General features: G+C 36.4%; 1 protein-coding gene and 1 long non-coding RNA gene across 3 annotated transcripts in view; one reads left to right on the top strand and one right to left on the bottom strand.

Moving 5' to 3' along the window:
- ZSCAN31 (zinc finger and SCAN domain containing 31) overlaps positions 1-17,527 on the bottom strand; it is a 284,613-nt gene that overhangs the window by 17,958 nt on the left and 249,128 nt on the right. The window lies entirely within an intron of this gene.
- Positions 3,771-15,011, top strand: LOC129391497 (uncharacterized). 2 transcript variants are annotated; one of them, XR_008615685.1, is made up of 4 exons: positions 3,771-3,843; positions 5,149-5,221; positions 8,169-8,320; positions 9,732-15,011. It is a non-coding gene; the product is annotated as an uncharacterized lncRNA (long non-coding RNA). The 2 variants fall into 2 exon arrangements; XR_008615686.1 differs by lacking the exon at positions 9,732-15,011 and adding an exon at positions 9,580-9,723.

Below are 17,527 nucleotides of genomic sequence, written 5' to 3'. Positions count from 1 at the left end.
TATCTATTTTACATTTGGTAGTGTATATATGTCCATGCCACTCTCTCACTTTGTCACAGCTTACCCTTCCCCCTCCCCATATCCTCAAGTCCATGCTCTAGTAGGTCTGTGTTTTATTCCCATCCTACCCCTAGTCTCTTCATGACATTTTTTTCCTTATATTCCATATATATGTGTTAGCATACGGTATTTGTTTTTCTCCTTCTGACTTACTTCACTCTGTATGACAGACTCCAGGTCTATCCACCTCATTACAAATAACTCAGTTTCATTTCTTTTTATGGCTGAGTAATATTCCATTGTGTTTGCATTTTTTGTTTTTCAGTTTTCTTGGGTTTATGCCTAGGAGTAGAACTGCTGGATCATATGGTACCTCTATATTTAAATTGTCAAGGAAATGTCAAACTTTTCCACAGCAGCTGCACCATTTTACATTTCCACCAGCAATGTATAAGGGTTCCATTTCTCAACATCCTTATCAATATTTGTTGAAAATCAAATTGTTTTGAGTATAGTTGTCCTAGTGGGTGTGAAATGGTATCTTGTGGTTTTTATTCACATTTGCCTAGTGACTAATGGTATTGAGCGTTATTTTATATGCTTATTGGCCATCTGCATGTCTTCCTTGGCAATATGACTATTCAGATCCATTGCCTGTTTTAAAAATTGGGTTGTGTTTTTGTTGCTGGGTTGTAAGAGTTCTTTGTGTATTCTGTATACTAGACTCTTGTCAGATATATTATTTGCAGATATTTTCACCCATTATGTGGGTGTTTTCACGCTTTTCATAGTGTCCTTTGAGCCATGATTTTTTTAATTTTTTTTTTTTTTTGTGTGGTACGCGGGCCTCTCACTGTTGTGGCCTCTCCCGTTGTGGAGCACAGGCTCCGGACGCACAGGCTCAGCGGCCATGGCTCACGGGCCCAGCCGCTCCGCGGCATGTGGGATCTTCCCGGACCGGAGCACGAACCCGTGTCCCCTGCATCGGCAGGCGGATTCTCAACCACTGCACCACCAGGAAGCCCGAATTTTTTAATTTTGATGAAGTCCAACTTATCTATTTTTTTCTTTTGTTACTTGTGCTTTTGGTGCCATATTTAAGATAATTGCCTGATCCAGTGTCCCAAAGATTTATAGTTACATTTCCTTTTAAGAGTTTTAGTTCTTACATTTAGGTCTTTGATCAATTTTGAGTTAATTTTTGAATATGTGGGCATAGGGGTCCAAATTCATTCTTTTGGATGTGGATTTGTTGAAAAAGTGATTCCCCAAAGTGACTCCCTATTGAATGGTCTTGAAGCCCTTGTCGAAAATCAATTGACCATAGTCACATAGGTTTATTGACTCTCACTTCTGTTCCACTGACTTGTGCTCATACCACACTATTTTGATTAATGTAGCTGTGTAGTAAGTTTTGAAATCGGGAAATGTCAGTCTTATTTTGTTCTTTTCAAGATTGCTTTCCCTATTGGTGTCCCTTGCAATTCCATATGAATTTTAGGATCAGCTTGTCCATATCTGCAAAGAAGGCAGCTAAGATTTTGAATCACTGAGTCTGTAGATCATTCAGGGAATATTGCCTTTAAAACAATATTAAGTGTCCCAGTGCATAAGCACCAGATATTTTCCCATTTACTTTTATCTTTTTTTTTCTTTTCTTTCTTTCTTTATTTTTGGCCGCATTGGGTCTTCGTTGCTGCGCAGGGGCTTTTCTCTAGTTGCGGCAAGCGGGGGCTACTCTTCGTTGCGGTGCGCGGTCTTCTCCTTGCAGTGGCTTCTCTTGTTGCAGACCACAGGCTCTAGGCACACAGGCTTCAGTGCACACAGGCTTCAGTAGTTGTGGCACGCAGGCTCAGTAGTTGTGGCTCGCGGGCTCTAGAGTGCAGGCTCAGTAGTTGCAGCACATGGGCTTAGTTGCTCCACGGCATGTGGGATCTTCCCTGACTAGGGCTCAAACCAGTGTCTCCTGCATTGGCAGGCGGATGCTTAACCACTGCGCCACCAGGGAAGCCCTACTTTGATCTTCTTTAATTTCTTTCAATAGTGTTTTATAGCTTTCATTGTAAAATTTGTGCACTTCTTTGGTTAAATTTATTCCTAGGTATATTTTTCTTTTTCACACTATTATAAATAGAATTGTTTTCTCAATATTATTTTTGGATTATTCATTGTTAGTATATAGAAATACAACTGAGTTTTGCAAATTGATCTTTCAATTTTATCTTACCCTGCAATTTTGTTGAACTCGTTTGTTGGAATAGTTTGTGTGTGTGTGTGTGTGTGTTGTGTGTGTGTGTATTCTTTAAGGTTTTAGATATAAGATTGTGTCATCTGTGAATAGAGATAGTTTTACTTGCTCCTCTCCAATCTGGATGCCTTTTTTTTTTTCCTTTCTTTCTGAATTGCCTTGGCTAGAGCTTCCAGTACAGTGTTGAATAGAAGTGGCAAGAATGGACATCCTTATCTTGTTCCTGATCTTAGGGGGAAAGCTTTCAGTCTTTCACTGTTAAGCATGATGTGAGTTGTGGCTTTTTTCATAGATGCCCTTAATTAGGCTGAGGAAGTTCCCTTCTTTTCCTAGTTTGTTGTGTTATATATATATATATATATATATATATATTCATGAAAGGGTGTTGGATTTTTGTCAAATGCTTTTTCTACATCTATTAAGATGAACTAGTGGTTTTCCCCCTTCATTCTGTTAATAAGGTATATTACACTGATTTTTTTCTGTTGAATCATACTGCATTCCTGGGATAAATTTCACTTGGCTGTGGTATATAATATTTTAAATATGCTACTGAATTCAAGTTACTAGTATTTTGTTGAAGATTTTGACATCTGGATTCATAAGGGATATTGTTAGGTAGTTTTGATTTTTTTTGTGATGTCTTTTTCTGTCTTTAGTATTAGGGTAATATTGGCCTCATACAATGAATTAGTAAGTGTTCATTCTTCTTATATTTTCTTTGAGTCATTCCTCCATGGAGCCACCTGACAGGTAAAAACAAAAAAAACACAATTCTTTGTGGATGAGGTCTATTCTATTCCCTCTGGTACTAGTACCCGTGCTGAAAATGGGAGCTGTTATCTTCAAGACCACTGCCAATTAGGGAGTGTAGAATGGGACCAGTTAAAATGCCATAAAGCTCACTGTTCTTACTAAGATTCAGATGATTTTCCTTGATTATTAAGCATTCCAATGGCTGCTGCAAGTTTTGGTTAATTTGTAGAATTTTAAAACAGTTGATTCTGACATTTTTTCCAGAATTGCGATTGTTGCTTTTGTGGAGGGACAGACTTTTGGATTTCTTTATTCTGCCATTTTCTCACAATCTCCTTTCTTTTTTTCCCCATGCCATTTTGTTTGTTTGTGTTGTTGTTGTTGAAGAAACAGGGTCATTCAGCATGTAGAATTTCCTACATTTTGGATTTGGATAATTACATAGTAGTGGTATCATTCTTTTTTAAACAATTCTATCTTCTGTAATCTCTACAAGCTGATGGTTATATCTAAAGGCTATATTCAGATTTAGATTCAATTTTCTGACAAGAATACTGATACCTGTGGCTTTGTTCTTCTTTTTGCATCACACCAGGAGGCATATGATGGCTTGATGTCCCACTGTTTTGCTCGTCAATCTGATTTATATATAATAAAGGTTCCTGTCAACCTTCCCCTAATAGTTTAACATCTTTTAAAAGTTTGGAATCCTGGTGTCCTCTACAGAGTACTGTTCAGTAAATGTTTGCAGTTGTATTTCTGCCCACAGGTTTTCTGGATAGAGGCCTCAGCTTGGAACTTCAGAGGTTGAAAGTACAGCTCAAATGCCTGAGATGGAGGTAAGCCTCCAAAGAAATTGCATCTTTGAAGAGAATTTGCAGTCTGAAGAGAAGCTTTAGCTTCCAGCTCCTTTCAGACATCTTTTGAACCCCTGTGTGGAGGAAAAGCTAGTTGTGCAGGATCAATCAACAGACAAACTTGACCCAGAGGTCTTTAGAGCATTGGCACTGGCAAGATCAAAGAAATGGTGAAATTACTTGTGCTGAAACAGTTTCAGATCCTCCTGAACAAGGAGTTTAAAATTTGTCTCAAAACTCTGAAAATAATGAAGATTGTGTCTCTGGAGGATTTAACCCAAATGAGGAAGAAATAAGTATGGCTTATAGAAAAAATGTACTAATGGAATAAGCTTAGAAGAAGGCAGTCTGCAAAGTAAAAGTAGGAAACATAAGTTTTCCTTACCCTTCTTTAGGTACAGAGTCAATCCTAGGTAATTTTATTTTCTATTACTGCACAAACTTTCCAACAAGAGTGAAAAGGGCAAAAATCAGCCAGAATCTTATAACACATCAAGTGTATTTTCCATGTTTCTTTCCACTCCCTGCCTAGATAAATGCATAGTTTTTACTCAATTATAATTGTAGAATAGTCACAATAATTGTTTCAGATATTTTCATTCTATCACAAGCATTTTATATGTTGGCTGTGTCGTTTTCATAATTATTTTGATAGAGGTGGGCTGTTCCCTCGAGATGCCATTTTAATACTTTGTAAATTTTATTTCTTTTTATGGCATATTTAGATTGTTTGGAATTTTTTATATTTTAATGCGTTCTGCAGGGATCATCTTTTAACCTGCGATTTGTTTTTGTTTTTAAAAGATTCTGTTTTGTAAAAAATGATTCTCTTATAACTAGTTGTTAAGAGTACTATTACCGCAACAAAATGCTGCATGAATCTGTGGTATGAGGGGTCAAATTACTTTCCAAAAAGGATATAACACTTTATACTACATGAACACCTTACTGAGGTAAAGTTTCTCCTTAATATTTTCATCTTCCTTTTTGTATCTGATTGTCACCTCCTAGTGTTCCCTGCCCAGGCATCCTATGTCCTCATGCTTCCCTCTCTGTTCCTGCCCCCAATAGCATCCAGATAACTGTTATCTGCAACCCACTCTAATAACAGAGATAGGAATTCCTTTCTCTGAAACTTAGGAATTGGGAGTTATATCTGTCCTTTTGCTTCCTTTGATAGCTTTCTTTGGAGAGAAGGTAGGCTCCACATCTATTGTTCTGAGGGATTTGCTGGTCAGTAGTTTGTCTTCAGTACCCCATGTTCTTTTGACATCTCTGTCTTCCCAGGATTCTTCCTTCCCTCAAAATGGAGCCCAAAGGAGAGAGGCTGGCTACCATGCATCTAACTGCAGGACACCAGGTAAATATGAGTTTATTCCCATCAGAAATGCCATTCCAGGGGCTTCCCTGGTGGCGCAGTTGTTGAGAGTCCGCCTACCAATGCAGGGGACGCGGATTCGTGCCCCGGTCCGGGAAGATCCCACATGCCGCGGAGCGCTGGGCCCGTGAGCCATGGCCGCTGAGCCTGCGCGTCCGGAGCCGTGCTCCGCAACTGGAGTGGCCACAACAGTGAGAGGCCCGCGTACCACAAAAAAAAAAAGAAATGCCATTCCAGTGTTCAGAGCATTAACACATTTTATCCCCTCACCTTAAAATTTATGTTCTCGTATATATACTTCTGAAATCAAATCTAAAGTTATTTGACTTATTGTAGTAAATGGTAGGTTCTGTAGAAAAAGCTCCCTCTCAACAGTACCATTCTCTAGTAATCATCTCTTCAAGTCATTGGTTTATTTATCCATCCATTAAACATTTTGTGTTAGGTTCCTGTTGCTGTATAACAAATTACCACACATTTGGCAGCTGAAAACAACACCCATTTATTATCTCACATTTTTGTAGGTCAGAAGTCAGAGCAGGGCTCAACTGGGTTCTCTGTTCAGGGTTTAATACAGGCTGAAATCAGGATATTAGCTGGAACCACAATCTCATCTGAGGCTTGAGATCCTCTTCTAAGCTCATTTAGTTTGTTAGCAGAATTCAGTTCCTTATGTGTAGGACCCATTTTCTTGTTAGCTGTTGGCTGGTCATTGTTCTCAGCAACTAGAGGCTGTCCTTTGGTCCTAGCCACATGGCCCTATCACAGTGAGGCAGCTTGCTTCTTCACAGCCAGAAGGAGAATCTATCCAGTCTGCTACCATAGAGTCTTATATAATGTAACTTAATCAAGGAAATGACTACCCCACCATAGTCACAGGAGCTATGCACACTCAAAGGGAGGAGATTATACAGAGTTAATACCACAGGAGTGGGAATCTTGGAGCTATCTTAGAATTCTGCTCAATGGAATATATGCAGAAGTGTCAGGTGGCAGCTTCTGGGAAACTTTCTGAAAAAATGGCTGATCTTTGCCCTTCTTTATCCCTTCTGTTCTCCTTATAATCTTGGAGTATGAGGTCAAGTTTATACATGAGGGACAAACAAGATAGAAGAGGCTGGGTCCCTGACACTTTGGAATGCCATGATTGCTCTCACCACCTACCTAGACTCTTGTGTGGTCCATGGTTATAAAACCCCACTGTGTGCAAAACATTGTCACCTTGAGATTGTAGAGAGCAGATTGGGAGAATGTAGATGGCTGTGATGAGGAGAGACTGCCAGCCATGAAATTAGTCAGGAGACTCACATAATTTAGGCACAAAGACCTAGATTTTAAGCTCAGATGCCTTCCCACAGTTATTATACATATGCATGTTTCAAATGGGCTAGGGATTGGGGGAAAGAGAGCCTCCTTACCAAATGAAAAGAAACCCTGAAAATTTCTAAACTAATTAGCCAACTGTCTTCAGGCTTGAAACTTAGGTGGTCCTACAGAGCAGGAACAGTTGCAACATATCTCACTGTGCTCACCACATTCCCCAAAATCCCCCAACAAAAGCCAGGTACCTGAAGGTGACATTGTTTTGCACATGGTGTACCACATAATTTTATACTAGGGGCATTTGTCACTATTCAGGAAGCCTGCTACTTTCATTTAAAGAAATGTTTACTCAGATTGGACTTTCCTGATTCTGGTATTGAAAACACCAGCAGGAGGTGATATTCTCACTCGACTGTAAAAAGTGAAATAAGTGCCCAAACATCTCTGAGTAATTGCTTTGCCTCCAGCTTTCCAGTATTCTCTCCCCCACCCCACTACCCCCAACCCCAGTCATTTCCCTGAAAATGGCATGACCATTTTCCTTTTTTCTGGTCCATCTGTCTAACTTCTGATGATGCTTCCCACTGGATCACCTCCCTTCCTTCTTTCACATTTTGAATTATGTATATAGATTGATGTGGCCCCCTTTCATACCATTCTTGTTCTATGTATATCTTTTTTCCTTCCTCATCCCTCTGTGATGTTAAATGCAAAGACATATTTCAGAGTGTAAGAGCCATATATATCTGTGGACATATTTTCATATTATCACTGCACCTTCACCAGCTTCCTGTCACTCAGCACAAGACACGTGCATTTAAAAAATTCTCTTTCAGGCTGAGAAAATAATCTAGAGACCAAAAAGTCTATTGAAAACCAGGATGTTTCTGAATAAGACCTCCTTGGGAGCAATAATGAAAAGACCTACCAAAGATGGTCCCTGAAACCTAAACTTGAGAGAAGATGGGGAATGTAAAGAATAGGTTGTAGAGCCAAGAGAGGAAGACCAGCAGAGTATGGGATCAAATGTCAGTTGCCAACAAGAAAATGCTCAACAAAGAGAGGGGCCAGGCAAAAAGAAAATTTGCAAGAATATATTCTATTATACAACAAAAATTCCTATAGGAAAGAGACCATATAAGTGTGATATGACTGAAGATATTTTCAAACAGAATACAGAACTAATGAAACATAAAATGTGCAGTGTAGAGAAACAATACAAATGTAAGGAATGTGGGAAAACTTTCAGTTACTATTCTTTTCTTAATAATCATCCAAAGAGTCACCCTTTATCTTCTTATTTTGGAGAGAAATCTTCTGAATGTAATAGTTGGAAAATCTTCAGTGAGAATGTAACCTTTACTCAGTATGAGAAAATCCACAGTGGAGAGAAGCCCTTCAAATACAATGACTGTGTGAAAACTTTCAGCAGGAATTCTCTTATTAAACATCAGAGAGTGACTCCTCTGGTGGGCCAGTGGTAAAGAATCTGCCTTACAATGCAGGGGATGCAGGTTCCATCCTTGGTCAGGGAACTAAGATCCCACATGCCCCGGGGCAACTAAGCCTGTGTGCCACAACTACTGAGCTTGCGCGCCTCATCTAGGTCCCACATGCTGCAAACTACTGAGCCCATGTGCTCTGGAACCCGCGTGCCACAACTAAAGAAGAGAAAACCCGTACACCACAACTAGGGAGAAGCCCACGCACTGCAACGAAAGATCCCGCATGCCTCAGCGAAGATCCCGCATGCCACAAGTAAGACCCAACACAGCCAAAATAAAATTAAATAAATGAATAAATCTTTAAAAAAAACCACATCAGAGAACTCACACTAGTGAGAAACCCTATGAACATAATGAGTGTGGGAAGTCCTTCAGCCAGAGCTCATCACTTAATTAACATAAAAGAATACACACTGGAGAGAAACCCTCTGAGTGCAAAGTTACAATGTAAGAAAGCCTTCTGAAATTGGTCAGCTCTTATTCAGCATCACAAATACACACTGGAGAGAAACCATATGAATATAATGAGTGTGGGAAAGGCTTTGGCCAAAGATCATCCCTGACTCATTATCAGAGGACTGATAATGGAGAAAACGTCTTTAAATGTGTTGATTGTGGGAAGACTTGCAGAGACCACTCTGCTCTCAGAAGTCACTACAGAACTCACACTGGAGAGAACCCGTACAGGTGTAATGCATGTGAGAGAGCCTTCAGCCAGAGTTCACACCTTACCATACATCAAGTAATCCACACCAGAGAGAAGCGTTATGAATGTGAGAAAGCCTTTAGCCAGAGTGCAAATCTTGCCAAACATCAGAAAACTCACACTGGAGAGAGACTCTGTAAATGTAGCTAGTGTGGGAAAGCCTTCAGCCAGAGTTCACACCTTACCACACATGAGAAAATACATACTGGAGAGAAACCCTATGAATGTGGTAAATGTGGTAGTCTTTAGCCAGAATGCAAGTCTCACCAAACACCAAAAGAATGCTCACTGGAGAAAGACCCTGTGAATGTAGTAAGTGTGAAAAGCCTTCAGCCAGAGTTCAGTTCTTTTAAGCATCTGCCAACTCACACTGCCTAGAAATTTCGTGAATGTGATGAGTACTAATGACTTCTGGTAAATATCAGTCATCACCAGATATCAAAGATTTTAACAAAAGGAAAGTTTATGTAAGATTTGACATTTCATGAAAGGTCAGCAAGTTAATATTCTGAGCAAGAGAGCACTAAATAAATTTTGTGAGATACTATACTTGAGGACAGGTATTGTGTGATTCTGATATTCCTTAGCAGCTTTTTCTTAGGGCTTTGTACAGTGACTCTGTAGTAAATGCTTGTATCGTTAATAGATTTTTGGTCAGATTTGTTGTACTCCCAGCCTCAGAAACTTTTTTAGGCTTTTAAAAATAGGAATGCCCCAACTGGAAATAGAATCACCCAAATAAAATTGAGAAACTGCTTTTAATTAGGAAGAGCATCTCAAATTCTGTATCTACAATTTCTATTCAGATAAGCCAGGAATCCAGGTATCTATCACATGGGTCTTCTCCACCATAACAGAGACAATACCAGAGGACCTGCAGGAGCAAGAGGATACCTTTTAAATAACTGATCCCTTTAACAGAGCAATTCCATCACTATGCTTCTCTTTACCTTCTCAGGAAAGACTCATGGACAGAGAGTGATTTTCAAGACTTATTTCACAAAAATAGATTCTACAGGATGTAAGCATGTACTCTTTGAAGTCTATCTTCTCCCCTTTGAACATACCAGTGAGCAAGTAGAAGATTGGGAAAGACAAAGATACTAAATCTCCAAGCCTGTTTCTTATTACTTTGCACTTGGTTTACAGAGCACCATGTCATTTTAAGAGATTAGGCCTTAGGTAGAAAGGTAAGATGATAAATCAGATTTCCCCTGAAATACCCACAACATAGAAGGATAAAACCAGAAATCACCTAAACATGATGGAACTGGGAGACTTGGTTTACTCCTTCTGTTCCTTCTCAGAACTGCTCTGCTTCCTCCTTAAATTTTATTTCTATTTAGTTTTAGTTGACTGTTAATCAGTGTAAGTTCAAATACAACTTAAAATATACTCTAGATTGTATGGCACTGCAACAATTACAATACAGCCAAACATTAACAACAGAAATAGCTTCAATATATTGTACAAAAATTATTTCTCTAAATCTTTAGGTCAATATTCAGTGATAATAAATGGAAAATACAAGTTAAACTTCAATTAACTTCAATTTAAGCTATGCATTGATGGGTTAATGACATTGTGGTTATTTTGGTACAGTTCTAACAACTGGTGTTTTGGGCGGTTTGAGTATGTATAAGTCAATAATGCTAGTTTTCATTTGCAAAATCAGTTAACAAATCCAAGAGACATAACTTCAAATAAAGTACTATATAAAATTTTCATATAGAATCTATGATTCAAATGTATTTTTAATTTAAAAAATTCTGATTTCATATATTTAATGGGAAATTGTTAAAATGTTATATACAGGGATACTGACTGCAAAAGGGGCACTAGGAAACTTTCTGTAGAGAGAGATGGGGGTGGTGGTTACTCAAGTGTATACATTTGTCAAGTCATTTACTTGTATACTTAAAAATTATACGTCAACAAATATTTGAAAATTTTTTATTTTAATAGCTCATTCAATAATTTCTGTTGTTTCTCTTTCAGGTAATATATTTTTTCTTTAAGATCTGTAACATTCTTTAAAAGTTTGTAAAACTGGGTCTTTATTTAAATTTGAAAATCTACAGGATCTAGATTCAAGTTCTCTAATTCTCTTGATATTGTCTTTTGCAGAGCAGATGTTTTTAATTTTAATTTTAATGAAGTCCAGCTTAATAATTATTTCTTTCGTGGATCATTTTGTATCTAAAAAGGCATCATCGTACCCAATGTTATCTAGGTTTTCTCCGATGTTACCTCGTAAGAGTTTTATAGTTTTGTATTTCACATTTGTGTCTATGATCCATTCTGAGTTTTTGTGAAGGATGTAAAGTCTGTGTCTAGGTTAATTTTTTTTTCATGTGGCTATCCAGTTGTTCCAGTGCTATTTGTTGAGAATTCATCTCTGCTCCATTGTGTTGCATTTGCTCCTTTGTCAAAGATCTGTTGACTATATTTATGTGGGGTCTATTTCTGGGCTCTTTATTCTGTTCCATCGATCTATTTGTCTATTCTTTTACCAATTATTTTACCATGCTGTCTTGATTATTGTAGTTCTATAGTAAGTCTTGAAGTTGGATATTGTCAATCCTCCAACTTAGTTCTTCACTTTCAATATTGTGTTGGCTATTCTGGGTCTTGTCCCTTTCCATATAAGCTTTAGAATCAGTTTGTTTATATTCATAATATAAGTTGGGATTTTGATTAGGATTGCACTGACTCTATAAATCAAGTTGAAAAGAACTGACATCTTGACAATACTGAGTCTTCTTATCCATGAGTATGGTATATCTCTCCATTTATTTATTTCTTTGACTTCATTCACCAAAATTTTGTAGTTTTGTAGTTTTCCTCATATAGGTCTTATGTATATTTTGTTAGATTTATACCTAAGTATTTTATTCTTTTCAATGCTAATTGGTATTGTGTTTTTAATTTCAAACTCCACTTGCTCATTGTTTGTATATAGGAAAGCAATTGGCTTTTGTGTATGAACTTTGTATCTTGCAATCCTGCTATAATCTCTTATGAGTTCTAAGGGTTTTTGTTTATTCTTTTGGATTTTTCACAAAGATGATCATGTTATCTGTGAATGAAGGCAGTTTTATTTCTTCTTTTCCAGTCTGTATACCATTATTTCCTTTTCTTGTCTTATCACATTAACAAAGACTTCTAGTACATTTTTGAAAAAGAGAGGTGAGAGTGGACATGCTGGCCTTGTAACTCATCATAGTGGAAAAGCTTCAAGCCTCTCACTATTAAGTATGATGTTAGCTGAAGATTTAAAAAAAATAGTCTTAGCAAGTTGAGAAAGTTCCCCTCCATTCCTAGTTTACTGAGAGTTTTTATCATGAATGTTGTTGGATTCTTTTCAAGTGCTTTTTCTGCATCTATTGATGTGATCATATAATTTCTCTTTTTTAGTCTGTTGATGTAATGGATGACATTAATTGAAACTAGCCTCACATACCTACTTTCTAAGCATTCTAAGTGCTTTACATAGTAACGTATTTACATATTTGTTACATATTAATTTATCTAATCCTTGTGAGAAGCCTGAGTTGTAGGACTTGTTATTGTCCCTAAAATACGTGCTTCTTATTTAGTTGTGTTTTGATTTTTGGATGAAAGTAATAAAGAAGTTTCAAATAAAAGATTGGACAGATATAAATAAAAAGGAAGTTAAGCTGCAAGTTAATTTCAAAATAGACTTTAGGTGGAGGGAGGGCGGGTTCCCTGGTGGCCTAGTGGTTAGGATTCTCGGCTTTCATTGCCATTCCCCAAGTTCAATCCCTGGTCAGGGAACTGAGATCCTGCAAGCTGCCCAGTGCAGGGGAAAAAAACAATTGTATATCTATAATATATAAAATTATTAAAAATGTAAGATATATTGACAAGCATGCAATGATCATATGCCTTTCATACTACTGGACAAAATCAAACAAGCAAAAAATAAAGATGAGGAATGTCTGGATAATTCATTAAAGTTGATTTTGTACCTCTACAAATGGAAAATACATTTTCTACTGTAAAGTCCAATAAGAATTATGAAGTTAATCATGTATATTAGGCAACCAAGAAAACCTTAATAAAGTTGCAGATTTTCAAGTTCAGTTATCTGAATCTCATCCTCATTTTAGTCTTAGCCTCTTTATTTATGTACTTCCATCTACTGTGAATCCTTTTATACCAATCCTCATGGCAGGTATTTACAGAGTTCCACAGGATAATACATAAAAGAACATTGTTTATGCTAATAGTTATATATTTAGTTGAATTATTTGTAATATTCATGATCTTGATATAAAATTTCTTTTAAAATGCAAGTAATTTTTGAAGCAAGTCAATTAATATTAAAAGTGGTTGTTAATGTTACTCTTTTAATGATCACACAATCACTTCTTGACTATAATTTCTGTTTATCTTTCACCACTGTGTTGCAAATATGCTTATGAAGGGCATTTCTCCTTTTCTTTCAGAAAGAATCTGATTATCTTTTCCTAGCCCTCTTTTATCTTCTCAGATAAAATTGATTGAGTTCACTGTCCTTTATGAAACCATCTTTTCATGCTGTGCATGACAGTGTAAAGCTCTGACTTACCTAAATTTCCAGCTACTCCATGGATTCCTTCATGGTTTCTGAAGGAAACTGAAGGAACTGAACTGTAAACTGAAATTTGTTTCAGTTTACAGGTTGAATATCCCTCTTAGCATTTATGCTTGTAATTATTTTAGAAGGAGATACTCACTATCAAACATTATTCTTCCAAGTATTAGGATGGTGGCTTTATCTCAACTTTTGCTTTAAGTAGTTTCTAGGGCTTAGTTTAATAAAAAAGTGGACAGACTAATTTTTTAAAACTGCTATCATTGTGGCATTCTCATAAAAAAAACCACCAAACGTTCCTCATGCATATTCTATATGTCAGATACTGTGTTAGGAATTGACGATTCAAAGGTTAAAGACTTTAGTTTATGATCTCCAGAAGCTCAAAGTCTAGTAAAAAAGACTGATGAGTTCTGTGATGGAGAATATGCTGACACAACATGGGGACCAGTCGTGAAGGAGGTGGACTCTCTCACCCAGCTGACTGGGTTGGGTCCTGGCTCTGCCACTAACTAACTCTGTAGCCTTGAGCAAATGTCTAATCTCTCTAAACCAGCACTGATCAATAGAAATATAATACAAGCCACATATATAATTTAAAATTTTCTAGTAGTTTTTTTGGTTTTGGTTTTGTTTTTGATGCACCTCACGGCATATGAGATCTTAGTTTTCTGACCAGGGATTGAACCTGCACCCCCTGCATTGGAAGCACAGAGTCTTAACCACTGGACAACCAGGGAAGTCCCTCTAGTAGTATGTTTTAAAAAGTAATGAGAAACAGGTAAAATTAATTTTAATAAGTTTTATGCCCCATTTAATCATTCATAAAATGGGGATAAAAATAGTTTCTATCTCATGGAGTTCTAATGAGGAATAAGTGATTAAATACATGTATTTAGAACAGTGATGGTTTTAAGCATGATAAGCTCTCATTAAATGTTAGCTATTATTATTTTTAAGAATAATAGTTTTATTATTATAGAGGCTATGAGAATATAGATAAGGAGCCTAGAATATAGATAAGGTAATGTTAGAATTGAATCCTGAAGAATGAACAGGATTAGCAATTAGCTTAGCAAAGAGTAGGTGGTGGGAGGAAAGTTCTAGATTAAAAGATCAGTATGTGCAGGGAGACATAAATGTGATGAACACTAGGAAGTAAAAACAGTATGGTTAGAATATAAGACATGTGGGAGTAACAAATGATGATGCTGGATTGGTAGGTGGGTCAAATCATTAAGGACCCTTATCTCAAAGGTATGAAAGAAATTTAAGTGTTTGTTCAGAATTTTTTGTATTTGAAAGGTCACAGTATCAGTGGTATTAAGGATTAGAAAGGGTCCAGATGAGAGGGCTTCACCTGATATCATACAAGTAGTCTGTAGAAAGCTGGGATTAAAACTAAGGATTTTCTGAGTCTTTAGCCTTTATCATTTCTATTACACAAGGCTGCTTCCTAGGGCAGTAGAGATAAAGAGCTTGGAATCTGGAGTTGTGGCTTATGTGTAACTTGGAGCAAGTGACTCATTACTCTGAACCTCCGTTAAAATAGAGATTCTAGATATGGGGAGGGGGAAGGGTAAGCTGTGACTAAGTGAGAGAGTGGCGTGGACATATATACACTACGAAACGTAGGGTGGATAGGGAGGGAGGGAGACGCAAGAGGGAAGGGATATGGGAACATATGTATATGTATAACTGATTCACTTTGTTGTAAAGCAGAAACTAACACACCATTGTAAAGCAATTATACTCCAATAAAGATGTAAAAAAAAATAGAGATTCTATTATTCACTTCATAGGTTTTTTTAGGAGAATTAACTATGTTAATATTGTGAGTCAGCTTGGCATAAACTTAATAAATATTAGCTGTACAACCAAAAAAGTAATCAGTTTCCTTTCTTCCAAAACGTGAAACAGTAACTCAAGAGAGAACATATGCACACGTGAGATAATAGATAAATAATATAAGGCGCTGCTTTTAAGCACTAAAGTTAGAAGTTAAGGGAGGATGGGAGGGAGACACAAGAGGGAGGAGATATGGGGATATATGTATATGTATAGCTGATTCACTTTGTTATAAAGCAGAAACTAACACACCATTGTAAAGCAATTATACTCCAATAAAGAGGACCCTGTAGAAGAGTAAGGAAAGGAAGGACTTTTCAATAAATTGTGCTGGCATAATTAGATCTCTATATGGAAAATATACACCATACATAAAAATTAATTCAGCTGCATTAATTAATTTGCTGAAATGTAAAAGGCAAAAGTATAAAGCATTTAGAAGAGAATATTTCAAAATCCCTGAGGACTTTAGGATACGAGAGGGTTTCTAAAGGAATAAGACACAACAGCACTAAACATAAGGGGAAATTTGATAAATTTAAGTGAAATGAAGAATTCTGTTCATCCAAAAAAAAACTATAAAATGAAACACAGAATGGGAGAAGATATTTCCAATATAAATTACAAACAGGAGTAGCATGAAAATATGGTATAAAGAACTTTTATGAGTCCATGACTCTATGAAGTCTATGACTTCTTGAGAGAGTGAGGCAGGCAGAAGATTTTTGTCTTTTATTTAGCTTGAGACATCAAACACAGCATCACCTCGGCTTCATTCTTTCTTAGAAGCAAATCACTAAGCCCAGCCCACAGTCAAGGAGAAGGTAATCAGACTCCACCTTTTGATAAGAGAAATGCCAAAGAATTTGTGGAAATATATTTTTTTAAAACTACAGCAACCAGCTTTATTAGAAATTAGGAAAATGCAAGTTATCCTATAATTAAATACTACTGATCTTCCACCAGAATTACTAAAATTAATATGACAAGAAGTACTATTTGGCAAGGATGTGATGTAATAAGACCTTTCATCACCACTATTGTCTAAACGGATACAACTACTTTAGAAAACAGTTGGACTCTATCTAGTAAGTTGAAGATACACATACCCTATTATCCTAGATATATACCCAAGAGAAATATGTGCACAAGGAGATTTGTATAAGAATGTTCATAGTAGTATTGTTTGTATAGCCAAGAATTGGAAACAACCTGAATGAACCTTTACAGTAAATTGGATAATGTTGAATACTATTCAACAATTGACAATGAACAGATCAGAGCTACACACAAAAATATGGATGAATCTTACAAGCATAATTTTGTGAAAAAAAGACACAAAGCAAACATTTAATATGATTATACTTATATAAATTTAAAAACCACAAAATTATGATACATTGTTTAGGGATGTATGCATAGATGGTAAAATGTATTAAGACTGTAAAAAATGATTACCATAAAAGTCAGGATTGTGATTTTCTTGGGGGATAAGAGGAGTGTGGAAGGGACATACTGAGGGCTTCTGGAGTGCAGCAATGCTCTTTTTTTTTTTTTTTTTTTTTGCTCCTGAGTAATGGTTAAATGGGTGTTCAATTTATAATTAATTGTTAAGTTGTAGAAATAAGGTTTTATTTACTTCTCTATATGTTTTATTTTGCAATAAAATGTAAAACTAAGCAAAGACAAACAAGGAAGCTTTCTATGTTATCAATGTGTAAAGATTTCCAAAATATATTGTGAGGTATCAAAAGCAACACCCAGAACATATGAATCTATATATTTAAATGCAAGTGGATAAAGAAACTCCAGAAGGTTAAGTAACAAATTAATAATAGTAGAAACCTGTCGAAGGTGGAGAAAAGAGAAGGAACCAGGTAGTAAAGAACTCCCTCTTTATTCACAACAGGAGCAACTTCACATAAAACCTGAGGTGCTCAATCAGTAAAATGCCTTTAAAATGGTTTTGTAGAAAGGAAACAAAAATTAATGTAAAATTGTGTCAAAGGAAAAAAAAAGGACAGGGGAGGAGGTGGGGATTAACATATACACGCTACTATATATAAAATAAATAATCAACAAGGACCTACCGTATAGCACAGGGATCTCTACTCAATACTCCGTAATAACCTATGTGGGAAAAGAATCTGAAAGAAGAATAGATATATGTATATGTATGACTGAACCACTTTGCTGTATACCTGAAACTAACACATTGTAAATCAACTATACTCTAATATAAAATAAAAAAAAATTTAATTAGGTGAGAGATTGATAGGCCTTCTAGTATGATAGCAAAGGAAATA

This window comes from Physeter macrocephalus, chromosome 18 (genome assembly GCF_002837175.3).
Source record: "Physeter macrocephalus isolate SW-GA chromosome 18, ASM283717v5, whole genome shotgun sequence".
Taxonomy (NCBI): Eukaryota; Metazoa; Chordata; class Mammalia; order Artiodactyla; family Physeteridae; genus Physeter; species Physeter macrocephalus.
This window is presented reverse-complemented; position numbering and strand designations above follow the sequence as displayed.